Consider the following 14,967-nt stretch of genomic DNA (forward strand, 5'->3'; position numbering starts at 1 on the left):
AGTTCCGTTCCATCCTCGTTCACCAAGCTCGAGAGTTCTACCTCCAAGACCTAAGAGACGGCCTTGAGTCCGGTCAGCTAGTTCCGAGGGATGATTCTTCCCTTTTCACTTGCTAATTAGCTTGTACTCTTCCTATGTACTAGGCTTGGTTGTATTACGTATTTACGCTTTCCATATTTATAATATATGATTTACAATTTCTGTTTCTATATACGTGTTGATGTTTGTTGCTTGTTTTGATATTTGTAATTAATTATTGTGTAGGGGAACGCGATTTCCGACGCCATTCGGGCTATCTTTAGGGATTCATATAGGTGTTGCCTTACCGGAAGTGACGCACTGGAAACCGTAGGAATTGACAAGCCACGGAACTTACGGGCCCTAATTTCTAATCCCAAGCATTAGACACACCTTGACTAGGAACCACGTAGTCTAAGTACTTCACGGGTCGGTCAAACTACACGTAGTCGTCATTGCATGAGTAAATCATTAACCGTATATATTCGGAGTCATTGTTCATCATACTTATAACTTACCACCATCCATATCACTTCGTAGAGTTTTCGTTATATAAATCTGTCTCACCCGTAGTTAGGAGTAGTTTGTAGTTGTTTCCCAAATCAACCCAAAGTATTCACCGCTTAGATAACGTATAAAACCGAGTCATTTAATACTTGTGTTTATAAATCCCGTGGATTCGATACCCGGTCTTAACCGGATTATTACTTGATACGACGGGGTACACTTGCCCCTAAGTAGTAGCGTCTAGTAGAGATAGAGCATTTAGGAAGATCACATCCATAGTCGTAACGTACTTATCATAATATATATTTAGAGCTCTACCGGACACTCATCATGTAGACACCGAGTCGGGGGACCTGTGATGAAAACCCACAATAAACGGCTAAAGCGATTGATTCCATTAATTTAAAAATAAAATCACGCCCCGGAGGTCGGGTGTCGGTTAGCGGGCAACTAGCGTCACCCCCCGGTAGGCGAACGTCCCGCGAACGCCAGACACGACGCTCGACACGTCAAACGCTCGTCCGAAGGGCGTTTGACGCACGCCCGACGTTCGTTGGGCAGTCACCCAACTCCCCTTGGGCGAACACCCAACGAGCGTTGGGCGGACGCTCAATTCGTTGGGCGGTGCCCAACGAACATTGGGCGTTAGCCAACTGACGTTGGGCGTACGCCCAACGATTGTCGGGCGCACGCCCGATAGCATTGGGCGTCCGCCCAACGGCAGTTGGGCGTGAGCCCAACAATTGTTGGGCATCCGCCCAACAGCAGTTGGGCGTACGCCCAACCTCGGGATCCGTGCCTATAAAGGCACGGATCCCCATGCATTTGAGGTGGGGATTTTGGAGCTTCTCTTTCTAAAAAAAATTATTTTTAGAGAGAGAAAGTAAATTTTTGGGAAAAAACGTTTTTTTTCCTAAAAATTGAAAATTTCCAAAAGTTAAAAATTTTACAAAAAACACCAAAACGATAACTCGTGGAATCAACTGACTTCGACTGTCAATACTGATCTTGAGGTATTATCTGAGGACTAGACCCGTTTATTTATTTATTTCGTTTATTTATTTTATTCATAGTTTTGTTCATTTATTTATTTTATTTCCAATTCTAGTTATTTATTTTATTTTTCACTTTTATTTATTCTTCTGTATTTATTTAATTTCCGCCTCGTATCAAATAAACGTTTGGTTTTGTTTTGAAATAAAAAACCTCGTTTTAAGTCCCAATACGAACCGTGACCCGGTTTAAGGGTAGTTCGGGACTAAAATGTTGTAAATATAGAATTTGAAAATGATAGGATAGAGTCAATCTAAAGTTTTTTTTTTATAAATCTGGAAACTGTTGGGACTGTTTCTATAATTCACCATTTTCTGTCACTAAAAGCTGTTTAGCGACGGAGTTTCCGTCGCTAAAGCTGCTGGAATCTAAAAAGTGTCTTTTAAGCCTTTTCCTTATCCTTTTTGACATTTATTCTCATATATATGTATATATGATTATGTAATATGTTTATCAAAATTATTTTTGGGTATATAACTAATAATTACTTATCATAAGTCTATTTATTTCCCATTTTAACATTGTTTGTATTAATTTAGCTTTGTAAAATTATATGTATATATGTATATAATTTTTTGGTCTATTCAAGTTATATTGGTTATTACTTTGGGAGATAATTAATTGATAGATACTTTTGGGTCATTAAATGGCATTTTCTATTACTTGTATTTAATATATATTTGGGAGGGTTATTTTCTATGTATTTATCATAATAGTCGTTTTGGGATTGATAGTATTTTCTTATTCTTTATGAACCTTGTTCATTGTTTTTACTTGTTTTTAATTAAAGTATTGTTTTCATTATTATTTCTACTTATTAACTATCATAGTATATGTATCTTTTATTTACCTCATTTTTAATCTATAGGTATAAATACCATTCTTTTTCCAAAATGTATATATATTTCAAATGTATTTGGTTGGGTGAGTTTGAACTTAATTTGTTAATTGTTGTAATTATGTTCAAGTGAGGATTAATCGAGTAAAAAATGGGAAAATAAACCACAAAAAGAGATTTCAATATGGTTATTTAAACTAAAGGTTTTTAGAGGTTCCTAATGTAAATAAAAGATTTTAGTTCTTTATCATTTTCAAACGACTTCCTAAAATATCACGTTTGGAACCTTAATCCGTTCCAACGACGGGTTAAGCGAGCCTTGTAATTAAAATCGTTTTTCTTGTAAATAATAGAGTTTTGAATCGCTTTCCTATCTAAACGGTTTTGTACAAAAATAAATGGACTTGTATGCTTAATCACTTTTTTTTATTAAAACTTTTTATTTCACGTTTTCAAACACTCGAGTCGTTCCAACGGCAATTCGAGTGAAAAACATGTAAATTAACGGGGTTTTGAAACTTATCTAAATCGTTCCAACGGCGATTAAGGTACGAACCATATAAATAAACCTTCTTTCGGAGAGCGAGATTAGTTTAGATTTAATGTATAGCTTAAAGCATAATTCACATTGTAAATAAACCAATTCTTCCTTCTATCTCCCTCTTTCTTCTACATATTCTAAATTATGTAAATGGGTGATTCTTTACTAAAATGGCTTTCAATAATATGCTCAAAACGGTTTTCAAAACGAGAAAGAAAAGGTTTCAAATGAATTTTAAACTTAAAGAAATTTGCGATTAGTCAGTTAGCGCCTAACATGCTAAGTAGGAGGCCGGTGGTTCAGAACCGGACGATGTCGGGGTGCCTAGTAGCCTTTCTCCGGAAAGGAGCTAGCCTTCTCGGCTCGTACCCAAATTTTCCGAACCCTCACCGGTCTCCCGCAAGGGATCGGTGTTCATTTCCCATTCGTGGGTGGCGACTCTTCCATACTCCGAGCTCCGGCCCTGCCGAGCAGCTTAATTCCGCGATTGGTTGCTTTCGGCGCCAATCACAGCATCTGTCGTCAACGGTGTCCACCCCCGAGTCTTCCGGGCGAGGCCGCGGCACCTACAGCAGGTTTTACAGTTGAGGAAGTAAGAACTTTCTTTTTAGTCTATTTTGTGAATTATTATGTAATAATATTTTAAGACTCATGTAATATATCTTTTGCATGTATAATTTTTTTTTTTTTTTTTTACAATCGAATGATTAATTGCTTACATTTTATGTAAGTTCATGACTAACTGAACATTTTATGCCAAACACTATATATGCAAACACTATATAGCTTTGGGCTACATGTATTAAGCCATAAATTTACGGACTAAATTAGTAGATGTGCTATATATTGACTCTGCTAGTTTTTTAGGTGTCATTTGACACTGGGATTTAATCAAGGATGAAGAGCTCAAAGTTGGGCCTAACTTGGGATTAAAAAGTTTGGATCTACTAGAACCTGCTAATATAGCAGTTCGGCTCGGCTCAGCGAAGCCCTTTCATAAGTCCACTTACATCTTTCTTTTCTTTCTTTTTTTTAAATTTTTTTTAAACATTTTTTAATGAAAATAAATAAGTTTTGAAACTTGGTAAATAATTATTTAGTCCCTGACTTACTGTATATTATAGCAATTCATCCCTTTATTTTCAAAAATATACTATAAGATTTTGTATTTTTTTATCTTGAAAAGAAAAGACCATGTACTAAATAAAATCAGAATATAAGTCTTGAACAATGAAATCTGAAGGATTAGTATGTCACTCCATCAGTCCTGACATAGAAATGATGCCCTTGCAAGTTCATGGGCAACACTATTCACAGAACGACTAGTAAAAATGATACTAACATCATTAAACGAATGAATCAACCTATTATAATCATCAAGAACAAGGCTGTAATAAGACCTGAAATCAAAGATGAATAAAACTCCATATAAATTCAGTCTAAAGTCGGTGCAAAAATTCTATAAATGGAAGAAAATAAATTACAAAAGACAAAAAAACTCATAAAAGACAAATCTAAAATAAATAAAAATGAAACAAAAATTGAATAAATTACAAATATTTCTCACAAATCCAGAGCGGTAGAAAGATAACTGTAATCCAAAATTCTTGAGATTCTTTTAAGTGTAAAGATATATATTGATCCTACTGAAATCACTTTGATTTAATAATCTGGGTTACAACGACCATGAATTGTCTAGATAAACCACTTTCACTCGTGCTGGAAAAAAAAGGAACTAATAAATTTGGAAATTCTAATTACAATTAGTTAGCACTAACCACTTGTAATTCCCTTATGTACACATGTACTAAAACTCAATGTAGTCGTTATATTATTCAGTGAGTTTTACAGGTACCAATATTAATAAAACGACGTGTTTTGTTAAGTGTGAACTTATTAACACACCCCCCTTCCCCCACCCCACTCTTCAAGTTGGAGTTTATATCTTTATAACTCCTTACTTGTGTAAAATAGGAAAGAACAACTTAGGTGGAAACGCCTTTGTGAATATGTGTGCGAGTTGATTTGCTGAAGAAATTGAGAGTGGCTGTAATGAGTCTTGCAACCATTTTTTCCCTTACAAAATGGAAACCAAGCTCAATATGCTTTATTCTTTACGTAAAGTTGAATTACTAGTGAGATAAATGTAAACATATGATCACAAAAAAAGGAACTGACGACCCGTGTTCAATCTGTAAAGCCTTCAATAAATAAGCAATGTACTAGATTTCAAATGTAATAAAGGACATGAATCTATATTCAACCTATGTGGATGACATAGCATCTTGTTTCTTACTTGTCTAGGAAATTAATGATTTTGCTAGAAAAAAAAAATATATCTTGAAATCGATTTCCTTGTGTCTATACTTGTTGCCCAGTTTGCATCTGAAAAGGTGTTAATGCTCAAGTGTTTAGTTGAAGAATAAAACAAGTCATTGCTTGGATCCCCTTTAATATAATGGAGGACTATGTGTGCTTTCATAAGATGGTATAATGTAGACTTTGCAATAAATTGACTATAAAAGTTACATCAGGCCTAGTATTAGTAAGATATATTAATCTACCAATTAAACGACCGTAGATAATAGGATCCTATAACGAAAATCACTGGTCTTTAGACAATTTAATTATTAGATCCCTAGGTGTAGAAAGGAGTTTTGATGCAAGAAGTCTGACATCAGCTAGGAGTTCCGTAACATACTTATTGTGTGAAATATTAATACCATCAACTGTTCTGGCAATTTTAAAACCTAAAATGTATTTCAAAGTGCCAAGATCTTTAATTTTGTTTTTTTTATAGTAAAATATCTTGTATTAATCAACATAAAAGTTCAGGAGTAATACAAGAATGAAAAGAAGGAGGAAGATCCTCTAACATAATCTGAGGTATAGAGAGTTTCAAGCCCCAATGAGCAAGGTCATGTGCTGTGGAGTTGAGCCTGCGATTTTCATGGATGAAAGTTACATTGTGAAGAGCTTTAGTCTCATCCAGGATAGCCTTGGCAATGGACTATGTGTAACTTAAATCAGAACCCCTTAAGATATCATCTATTGCCATTTTACAGTCTGAGGAAACAAGCAGCCGTTGTAGTCCGCAGGCCTTGGCGAAGACAATTCCGTTGAGTATCGCGAGCAGTTCCGCCTGTAGAGCTGACCAACACAACACGATAGGACACGCACCACTCATCAAAATTTCTCCAGCATCATCGCGTGCCACAAAGCCAGCCGCACTCAAACCATTACGCAGGGAAAAAGAAGCATCACAGTTCAGCTTAAGGATATTTGGGGGGGGGAGGCTGCCAGTTCCCGTTGGGGCTGCCTGTATCAGAAACATGTTTTTGGACCTGTTGAACCTTTGAGGCAGCAGCCACAGCATTAGTAGCCCCCAAAATAATCATTTCGTCCTCCAACCCTTTGTCACCATGTGATGTCTTATTATGATTGAACCATAACATCCAATTGATAGCACAGAAAAGACTGAATTCTGACCTTGGGATGATCAGGTGCATATTCCAGCTCCACTCAAAGAAGGAGTCCCCATTTACCTTATATGCTTTGATTGGTAATCCAGCGCATTTCCAAATTCTTTTTGCGCTTGGGCATAATTTGAGCAAGTGGATGAGGGAGCTTCTGTAAGATCCACAGAAAATACAACTGTTATTCACCAGCATTCCCCTCTTTGCAAGATTGTCAAGGCATGGGAGAAGGTTTCGACACGCAGCCCACATGAAATGTAATACTTTTGGAGGGACTGCCAGGTGCCAAAGCCAGCTCCAGAAAGAATTTGTACCCTGTGAGGAGCTGCAGTTTCCGTTGGTGACTTCATTGATGGAGACTGCAGATTTATATCCCAGTTTAACAGTATATTTTCCGTCACGTGACTGAGGGAAGTAAATGTTATCTTTGGGGCGATTTCTGCGCAAATGGATTTCCAGAATTTTCTCAGCATCTTCATTGAAGAAACAGTGCCGGATTAACGTGGTGTTCCATGCTGCACTTTGATCCAACATCAGTGAGGCAACAAATTCAGACGGCGGCTCATTCTGGAGAGTAAGGGGGCGGGCACATGGAAGGTTGGGGACCCATCGGGACGACATGATCCGAATTTGCTCCCCATTACCCACCCGCCACAGGCCACTGTCTAGGACAATTTTCCGGACACTGAGCAAACCCCGCCACACGAAACTATCCTTTGCCCGGGGTTGAACCTCAAGAAGTGGTGCATTCCGGAGATATTTGCCTTGGAAAATGACCGAGCATAGGGAGCGAGGTCGATCAATGAGTCTCCAAACTTGTTTTGCAAGCAAGGCTTGGTATGAGGAGAAGATGTGTCTGAATCCCAAACCCCCCTCAGCCTTCGGGATACAAAGGTTGTTCCAGCTTAGCCAGTGGATGCCCCTACCTTGTTTTCCTTTATCCCACCAAAAACGAGCAATCAGTGCTTGTAATTCTTCACAAAAAGTTTTTAGGATTAAGAAGCAGCTCATGATATACTGGGGTATCGCTTGTGCCACGGCTTTGATCAGTACTTCTTTGCCTGCTTTTGTTAAGCACCGCTCATTCCAACCATTGACTTTTTTGAGAATTCGGTCTCTTAAGAAGCTGAAGATAATTTTTTTTTTACCTTCCAATCATCGTAGGCATGCCCAGATATTTGGGGAAATTGGACGCTTCCTTCACATTCATGGCCTCTTGGATGCTGATTCTCACCTCTGTAGTAACATTGGAGCTGAAATTGACTTCAGATTTGTCAAAATTGATACACTGACCCGATGCCTTTTCATATTGGGAGAGGATGTTTTTTATTGCCACACACTCCTCGAGATTTGCCCTAAAGAAGATTAAGGAATCATCTGCGAAGAACAAATGGGTAACCATAGGGCTGTTCCGGCTGACCTTTATCCCGTGTAAGCATCTGTCTGACTCAGCCTTCCTAATCAAAGCTGATAAACCTTCCGCACATATTAGAAACAAATAGGGTGAGATAGGGTCTCCCTGACGGAGCCCCCTGCTAGGTTTAACAAAACCTTTGGGAACCCCATTTATAGGGAAAGAAAAGGAAGTTGAGTGTAGACAGTTCATAATAAGATCAACAAAACTTGCAGGAAAGCCCATGGTGGTCATCACAAATTCAATAAAAGACCACTCAACCCTATCATAGGTTTTACTCATATCTAATTTTAGAGCGCAAAACCCTTTTCGCCCGTGACAATTGTATTTCATGGAGTGGAACATTTCAAAAGCTATCAAGGCATTATCCGTTATTTGACGATTTGGGACAAAAGCACACTGGGTTTGACAGATGATGGTTTCAAGGATGGGTTTTAGACGATTGCTGATCACCTTAGACACCAATTTGTATATGACATTACAAAGGCTAATCGGACGTAGGTCTTTCATTGAGTTCGGTGTTCGGGTTTTAGGTATAAGGGTAATAAAAGTATGGTTAAAATTTTTTGGGATGTTATTACCCCTTAACACATATAACACCAAATCAGTGACCTCATTCCCAATTAAATCCCAATAAGTACTATAGAAAAGTGCAGGCATACCGTCAGGGCCCGGAGCTTTCAACGGCACTACAAGAAAAAACGCTATCACCGACGGAATTTTCTGTCGGTGATAACCCAAAATGTGTCTGTGATCGTCATCACCGACAGAAGACCGACATAATCCGATGTGTCGGCGTTGAGCTCCTAGGTAACCGGTTACGACATATTTTTTATTGGATCGGTGATATCACCGATAAAAAGGTGTCGGTGATATGTGTAGGTGTTACCGACCCATTTTTAGTTGGTGTTTTTTTGTCGGTCTTACCGACACAATTACCGAGTCATTCTGTGTCGGTACAATATTTTCAGAAAATAAAATGACTCCACTTACCGACGGAAATATAAAAAAATATGTCGGTATTTATATTCAAAATCATTTTTATATTTTTTTAGTCACTTTATTTGGATTGAAGGAAGCTCATGTATATATATTACAAAGAATACAAAAACTAAGAAATGCATACAAATCAAAAGATATTTTAAGGAAGACAAATATTTTATATCTACAACTCAAACACTAGACAATCAATCATGAGTTCCTAATACCAAAATTCCTTAGCACACATTACAATCATTTTGACCAATTGGTTACCTCAACCCTCAACCGATTGGAATGGTTATCAATCCACATTCTACCGTCATGTCCATGTGTGTGGGTATCTCCTCCCTAGCAAAACAAAACCTGAAGAAAATATTCCAGAAAATAAGTTAATTGGAGCCCACAAGAACAACAAAAAGAAATAAATGACATATCAGATACAGAGATTTTCTACCTCATATAATTCTAAAACAAAAATGGAATTCAAGCAGAACATCAAGGAAACAAGGATCAGTTTTCATTTACTGAATACCAAAATCATAATTAAACAAATTAAAATCAGAAAAAATAGCAAAACAGATAAGAGAACATAATTACACAATGCAAGATATTTATCTCAATGTAAGAACACTAGTAAAGGACATTATTTGTCACTGTCTGGACAAAAAGTAGTCAACAACCAATAAGATTCAGTAATGATTTCAGGTTGCTGTACAAAAACTTTAATACACTTAAATTAATATATTTAACAATATCCAACATATATATAGTGCAACTTTTGTCAAATTTCTAAAATAATGGCAAATGGAGTTAAAATAGGAGCATTACATTCAAAACTGCCAGTTAGAACCTCAATGTATATATAACTAATCTTTGGTTGATCCGTTGATCCATTGAAAAAGCATTGAAAAAGCATAAAATGTCACTCCAGTAACAATTATCATAAGATGCATGACATATTTAACGTATTTTGAGATGATCATTATTCTCAATGGTGCAACCGTTCATATCTAGAAAAGTTTTTGTTTCTTCATGCTTAGTTTCAAATCAACATAGGGGTGTCGAAACAAGTTATTGTATCGTTTTATATGATCTATATTTTAAATTTGATACAGTGAAAGATGAAAGAGATGCTTACAATATGTCCTGTGGTCAACAAAAACAGCAAAAAATAAATTCCCACAAGAAACCAAAGCATGAAATAGACCAGCAAAAAAGGTAGAAGTGAAGGCCAATTTGAGGTAAAAATTTTGATATTGTGTATAACTTCCCAGTAAGAGAAGTAACATGTTTAAGAATAAATCATTGACTTGCTTAAGTATAAATCATTGTCTCTCTAAATACTAATGTTTAAGAAAATTTATCAATTTATGAATATACCTTAAAAGTTGACCTGTGAAGGAAATACCGAATCCAGGTTGAGATCCAAAAGTTTTATAAGTAACCTGCACTTACACATCGAACAAGTTGTAAGAACTTTATGATTGCTTCATTCCTTAATAATGAAAAACATCATGTAATCTAGATTACCTTCTCCAAAATTTCCACTCCTTTAGTGTGACTTATCCTTTCATATGAACAAATATCCCATTGCTTCAAAAAGACTGATTCTGCTTTTGTCAATACGTTTTGTAACAAATTTCATGTATCGTTCACAATTGTTTAAAACATATTTGCAGATTCGGCACAAGTCATGGCATCCTGAAAAACCCACAACAGCATATGAAGTATTATAATTTTGCATTTTCACTAATCAATAAGTCAATTTATGTTATTATTTCACTTAAAGAAGTACCTTTAATTGAGAAAAAGCCATTGGAGCCTCAACCATCCAAAACTCTACAAAATGTTTTGCTGAAACATTTTCAATTTATTTGCTCAAAACTTGGGTCCAAAAGTGTAAACTTTAATAAGAGCACAACAACATTTCAGATATAAAAAAAATATATATAGAGGCAAAAATATACAATAACACATGAAGCAAAAGCAGCTATAGTAGAGTCAGATATGAGAGCTAGAATGGAGCCTTTGAAGGACCAACTAACTAATAAAATCAATCACCTCCCTCCAATTAGTATTTAGTAATCTTGTCTTTCTTGCAATATGGCAATATGGCCTAACTTTAGAAACACAATAATTTCATTTACTATATTATATATAATTGAAACCCATATAAAAATAACACAATAACCACTGGCTTAGAATATACATCTCTTTGTTCAACCCCAGCAGTTTTTCATGTGTTCAATAGGCCACATTTACTCCAAAAGTTATCACAAGCATGAAAATACCTTGGATTCTACATACACTTCTCATGGTCATACCATTATACTAGTAATATATAAGCTCATAAATAACCTATAATATTACTGTCCAACAATAATAATATCAAAAAACAGAAAAATGATGCAGCTCAAGTGCAGAGGTTCATCGAGAACTGAATTTGCAAAACAGATAAATAAAGTAACATGGAATCTGCAAATACATAGGCAAGCTAGAAACTTCAAAAATACACGCTGCTTATGCTAAGTACAGAAAATGACAGGTAAAAGTCTGAATCAAAACTTACATAGTTTTAGATGTTAATTTTATGAACATTTGGGAGGCGTCCAATTGCAAGGGAGATAAGAGGCTCCTGGTCAAACACTGGCCAATAAAGAACTCTTATGAAACAAAATCGCAGTGAATTAAAGACCAAATTTCCTATTATCAACAACACAAATTTGAAACAGTTATGATGGAGATTGAATTTCTAAAGTAATAACATCGTAATAACTTGGCTAAATCGAGAAAGTGACACATATGGAAACTATAAATAACTAACCTAACCTCTTGATGTTTATAGTATATGGATCTGGGTAGTTTGGAACTGGTTGTGTCGTTGTTGGCCTCCTTCGAGCCGTTCGTCCACTTTTGTATCACGACGGATCGCACCGCTTGCCAGATGTAGAAGAAGAAATGAAAAATAAAATTAAGGAGAGAGAGATTAGATCTGGAGAAAGACAAAGGATATGGAGCAGGGATGATACTGATGGTAGGAGATGCCGGTGATTTTGAGGGAGAGAGACAGAGAGCCAGCATGAGAGAGAAATGGAACGAGGGAGAAAGCGAGGGTTTTTGGTAGGGGTGCACGTGGTCGGTTAACCAGTCCATTAAGGTTAATTCGGTCGGTTAATCATTTTATCGGTTTTTTGAAAACACTAACCATACATTAGTTCACTAAATTCGGTTAACTACTAATCGGTTAACCAATTATTTCGGTCGGTTAACCTTTTATTTCGGTTTCTAACCATTAGTAAATAAAATAATAATAATCATAAAACTTTTAATTTTTATTGTGAGTGGAACGACGGGTTAATAGCGAGTTGAAGAGATTAACAACATAGAGAGATATGCGTGCATTATGTACGTGTGGACTATGGATAGGACACTAGATTTTTCCCTTACAACAACTCTTTAAGGCATTAAATTACTATGTTTTTTGGACTAGAATTCTTATCATCCGTGCTTTACCAACTAAGCCCTATCCATTTATATTAATTTCACTAATTATCTACTTTATGATAAATTTGATAGTACACAACATTTGGGATGAAATATTCCATCATTGAGTCTTAATTACCGAAAATAATTAGTGTTTCTTATTAAATTTGCTATTGATCCCTATATTTATTTTAAGTGGGATAAAGTATAATTATATGTATAAATATAAATATAAATAAATATATTTTTATATATTTAATTGAATTCGGTCGGTTTCGGTTAACCGCGGTTTTTAGAATATGAAAACCGTAACCGTAACCATTAACCACCATTTTTAAAATTAGAAACCGTACACTAGTCCATCGGTTTCAGTTAACATTATTTTCGGTTTGGTTTCGGTTTGGTTTTTCGGTTTTTCGGTTTTACGGATTTTTGTGTGCACCCCTAGTTTTTGGTTTTCATTTTTGGATGTTTTAGTTTTAGGTTTGTAAAGAAAAGGGGGCAAATTTTCATTTCATTCCCGCTGGTTTAGTATTTTTAAATTTTTAAATTTAATTATTTTATTTTTAATCTCCGACGGAAATATCAGTCGGTCAAGATATATCTTCTTCGGTGAGACCTCCGACGGACACGTGTCACCGACCACTTGTGTCGGTAACAACAAAGTGGTAGTACACGCGCGATAGCACCGACAAAGCTTTGATTTGTCGGTGATCCGTCGGTGATTTCCGACGCAAAAGCATGTGTCGGTCTTTTCTGTCGGTGATAGCATATTTTCTTGTAGTGCGGGTGCATCTGATCAAGGGCAAATTTGACTTCCTCTTTGGTTGCAGGGGCCTGGAGGGCCAAAGCTTGATCCTAAGTGACACGAGAGTCAATAGCATTAATCACGTTGGAGTCCCAGACCGGATTTGAGGAAGTGAATAAATCATCATAGAAAGATAAGACGATGCGGTCTAAATCCTCCTCATTGCTGCACCAATTACCGTCTTTATCCTGCAATTTCGAGATGCTATTTGTCTTCCTTCTGCCATTTGCTCGTCCATGAAAGAACTTGGTATTTCGGTCTCCATCCGATAACCACAACGCTCGGGATCTCTGCTTCCACATTAATTCTTCTTTATCCTGTAGTTCCATAATGTTTTTTGATAATTCAGCCATTTCTGCATTGACGCTATCGTTTTGCTCACCAGCTTGAAGAGTGGCTAGCTTCTCCGTTTGGCTTCCAATCAATTTGCCGATGTGACCAAAAGAATCCCTGTTCCACGCTTTTAATTTTCTGGTGCAGTAGGATATTTTGGTCAAGACATCAGTGGGCGCTATTGCTTTAGTCTCCCCCCAAGTCTGATCAATGAGTGCCCGACAGCTTTCTTCCCTTGTCCACATAGCTTCGAAACGAAAAGGCCTAGGTCCTTTTGTTTTGATACCATTCGAGTCCAGGATTATGGGGGCATGATCAGAGCTGATCCTTGCAAGGTCGTGGACCAAGGAATTTGGAAATAAGATATCCCAACTTGGCGTGCGTACAAACCGGTCAAGTCTTTCCCAAATTGCTTCGTTCCCTTGTCTGCCATTATGCCATGTATAAATAGCACCTTTGTAGCCCAAATCGAACAGCTCATTGTCCCTAAGGCACTCTTGGAAAGCCTCCATCAATCCATGGTAGAGTCTCCCGTTTGCAAAGTTCACGTAACAGGCACCATGATCTCCATTTATTTGCTGTTTCAGGCCACCCATAAAAACATGTTCCCCTCCATATAAGGGACTTGTTAGCATCCTTGATACCAAAGTGTATACAATGATAAGAGAATCCCAGAATGTTCATATCCAGATCTTTTTCCCACATTAAGAGTAGACCTCCAGACCTCCCAACTGATGGTACAATGAAAAAGTTGTAGTTGGCGAATTTCCTATATAAACCTTCAGCTTCTTTTTTATTCAGTCTAGTTTCCATCAAGAAAACTAGGTTCGGGCAATTTTTTCTCACTAACCGAGCAAGCATTTGGACTGTCCTCGTGTTGCCCATCCCTTGGACATTCCAACTTAGGATTTTCATGGCTCGCGGCGGGGCTGACCCTCAGCCTCCGCCAGATCATTGTAGCTACTTGCACTTATGCCACAGACTTTCTTGGTTTCATGAGCATAGTCACTTGCAACTTCCACATTCACAAGTCCACTGTCAAATTTTCTCTTATTTGTACTCACATCAGACCTCTCATCTACACACATGGCATCCAAACATTGTTCTTTGAGTCGTAGGGCCCTGGCTTTTGTTTTAATTTTCTCTCTGGGCTTGGGTATTGTATTGGGTTGCTGTGTAGTTTTTCCAGAATTTGGGATGGGTGTTTGGAGGGGACCTACGTTAGCTGGGTTATGGGTTGCATGGGTTTTCTTACTTTCATTGGTCTGTGGAAGTGGGTCATGGTTTCTACTAAGAGTGTAGGCTACAGTTGAGACATTAGCATACTTCCCAATTATGGAGAGGTCTTCTTTGGAAGGTGGTCCCACTTCTTTAATGTTTGGATATGTAGCATTTTTCCTTCCCATCAGTGCCTCATCATATTCTTGTATTGTTGTGAACTCGGTCAGCACACCTTTCTTAATTGTTGTACCCTTATCACTGGCACTATTTTCAATTGTAGCTTCTGCCATCTCC

At 37.1% G+C, this 14,967-nt stretch overlaps 1 long non-coding RNA gene across 4 annotated transcripts; it reads right to left on the minus strand.

The window, feature by feature from the left end:
• Positions 1-8,851: 8,851 nt before the first annotated feature.
• LOC136220288 (uncharacterized) lies at positions 8,852-11,913 on the minus strand. 4 transcript variants are annotated; one of them, XR_010684461.1, is made up of 6 exons: positions 11,658-11,913; positions 11,398-11,474; positions 10,624-10,682; positions 10,359-10,529; positions 10,209-10,273; positions 8,852-9,191 (listed from the first exon to the last, which is right to left on the minus strand). It is a non-coding gene; the product is annotated as an uncharacterized lncRNA (long non-coding RNA). The 4 variants fall into 4 exon arrangements; XR_010684463.1 differs by having other exon boundaries at positions 11,398-11,531; XR_010684460.1 differs by having other exon boundaries at positions 11,653-11,913.
• Between the last annotated feature and the right edge of the window lie 3,054 nt (positions 11,914-14,967).

The sequence above is a fragment of the Euphorbia lathyris genome, chromosome 2 (genome assembly GCF_963576675.1).
Source record: "Euphorbia lathyris chromosome 2, ddEupLath1.1, whole genome shotgun sequence".
Classification (NCBI taxonomy): Eukaryota; Viridiplantae; Streptophyta; class Magnoliopsida; order Malpighiales; family Euphorbiaceae; genus Euphorbia; species Euphorbia lathyris.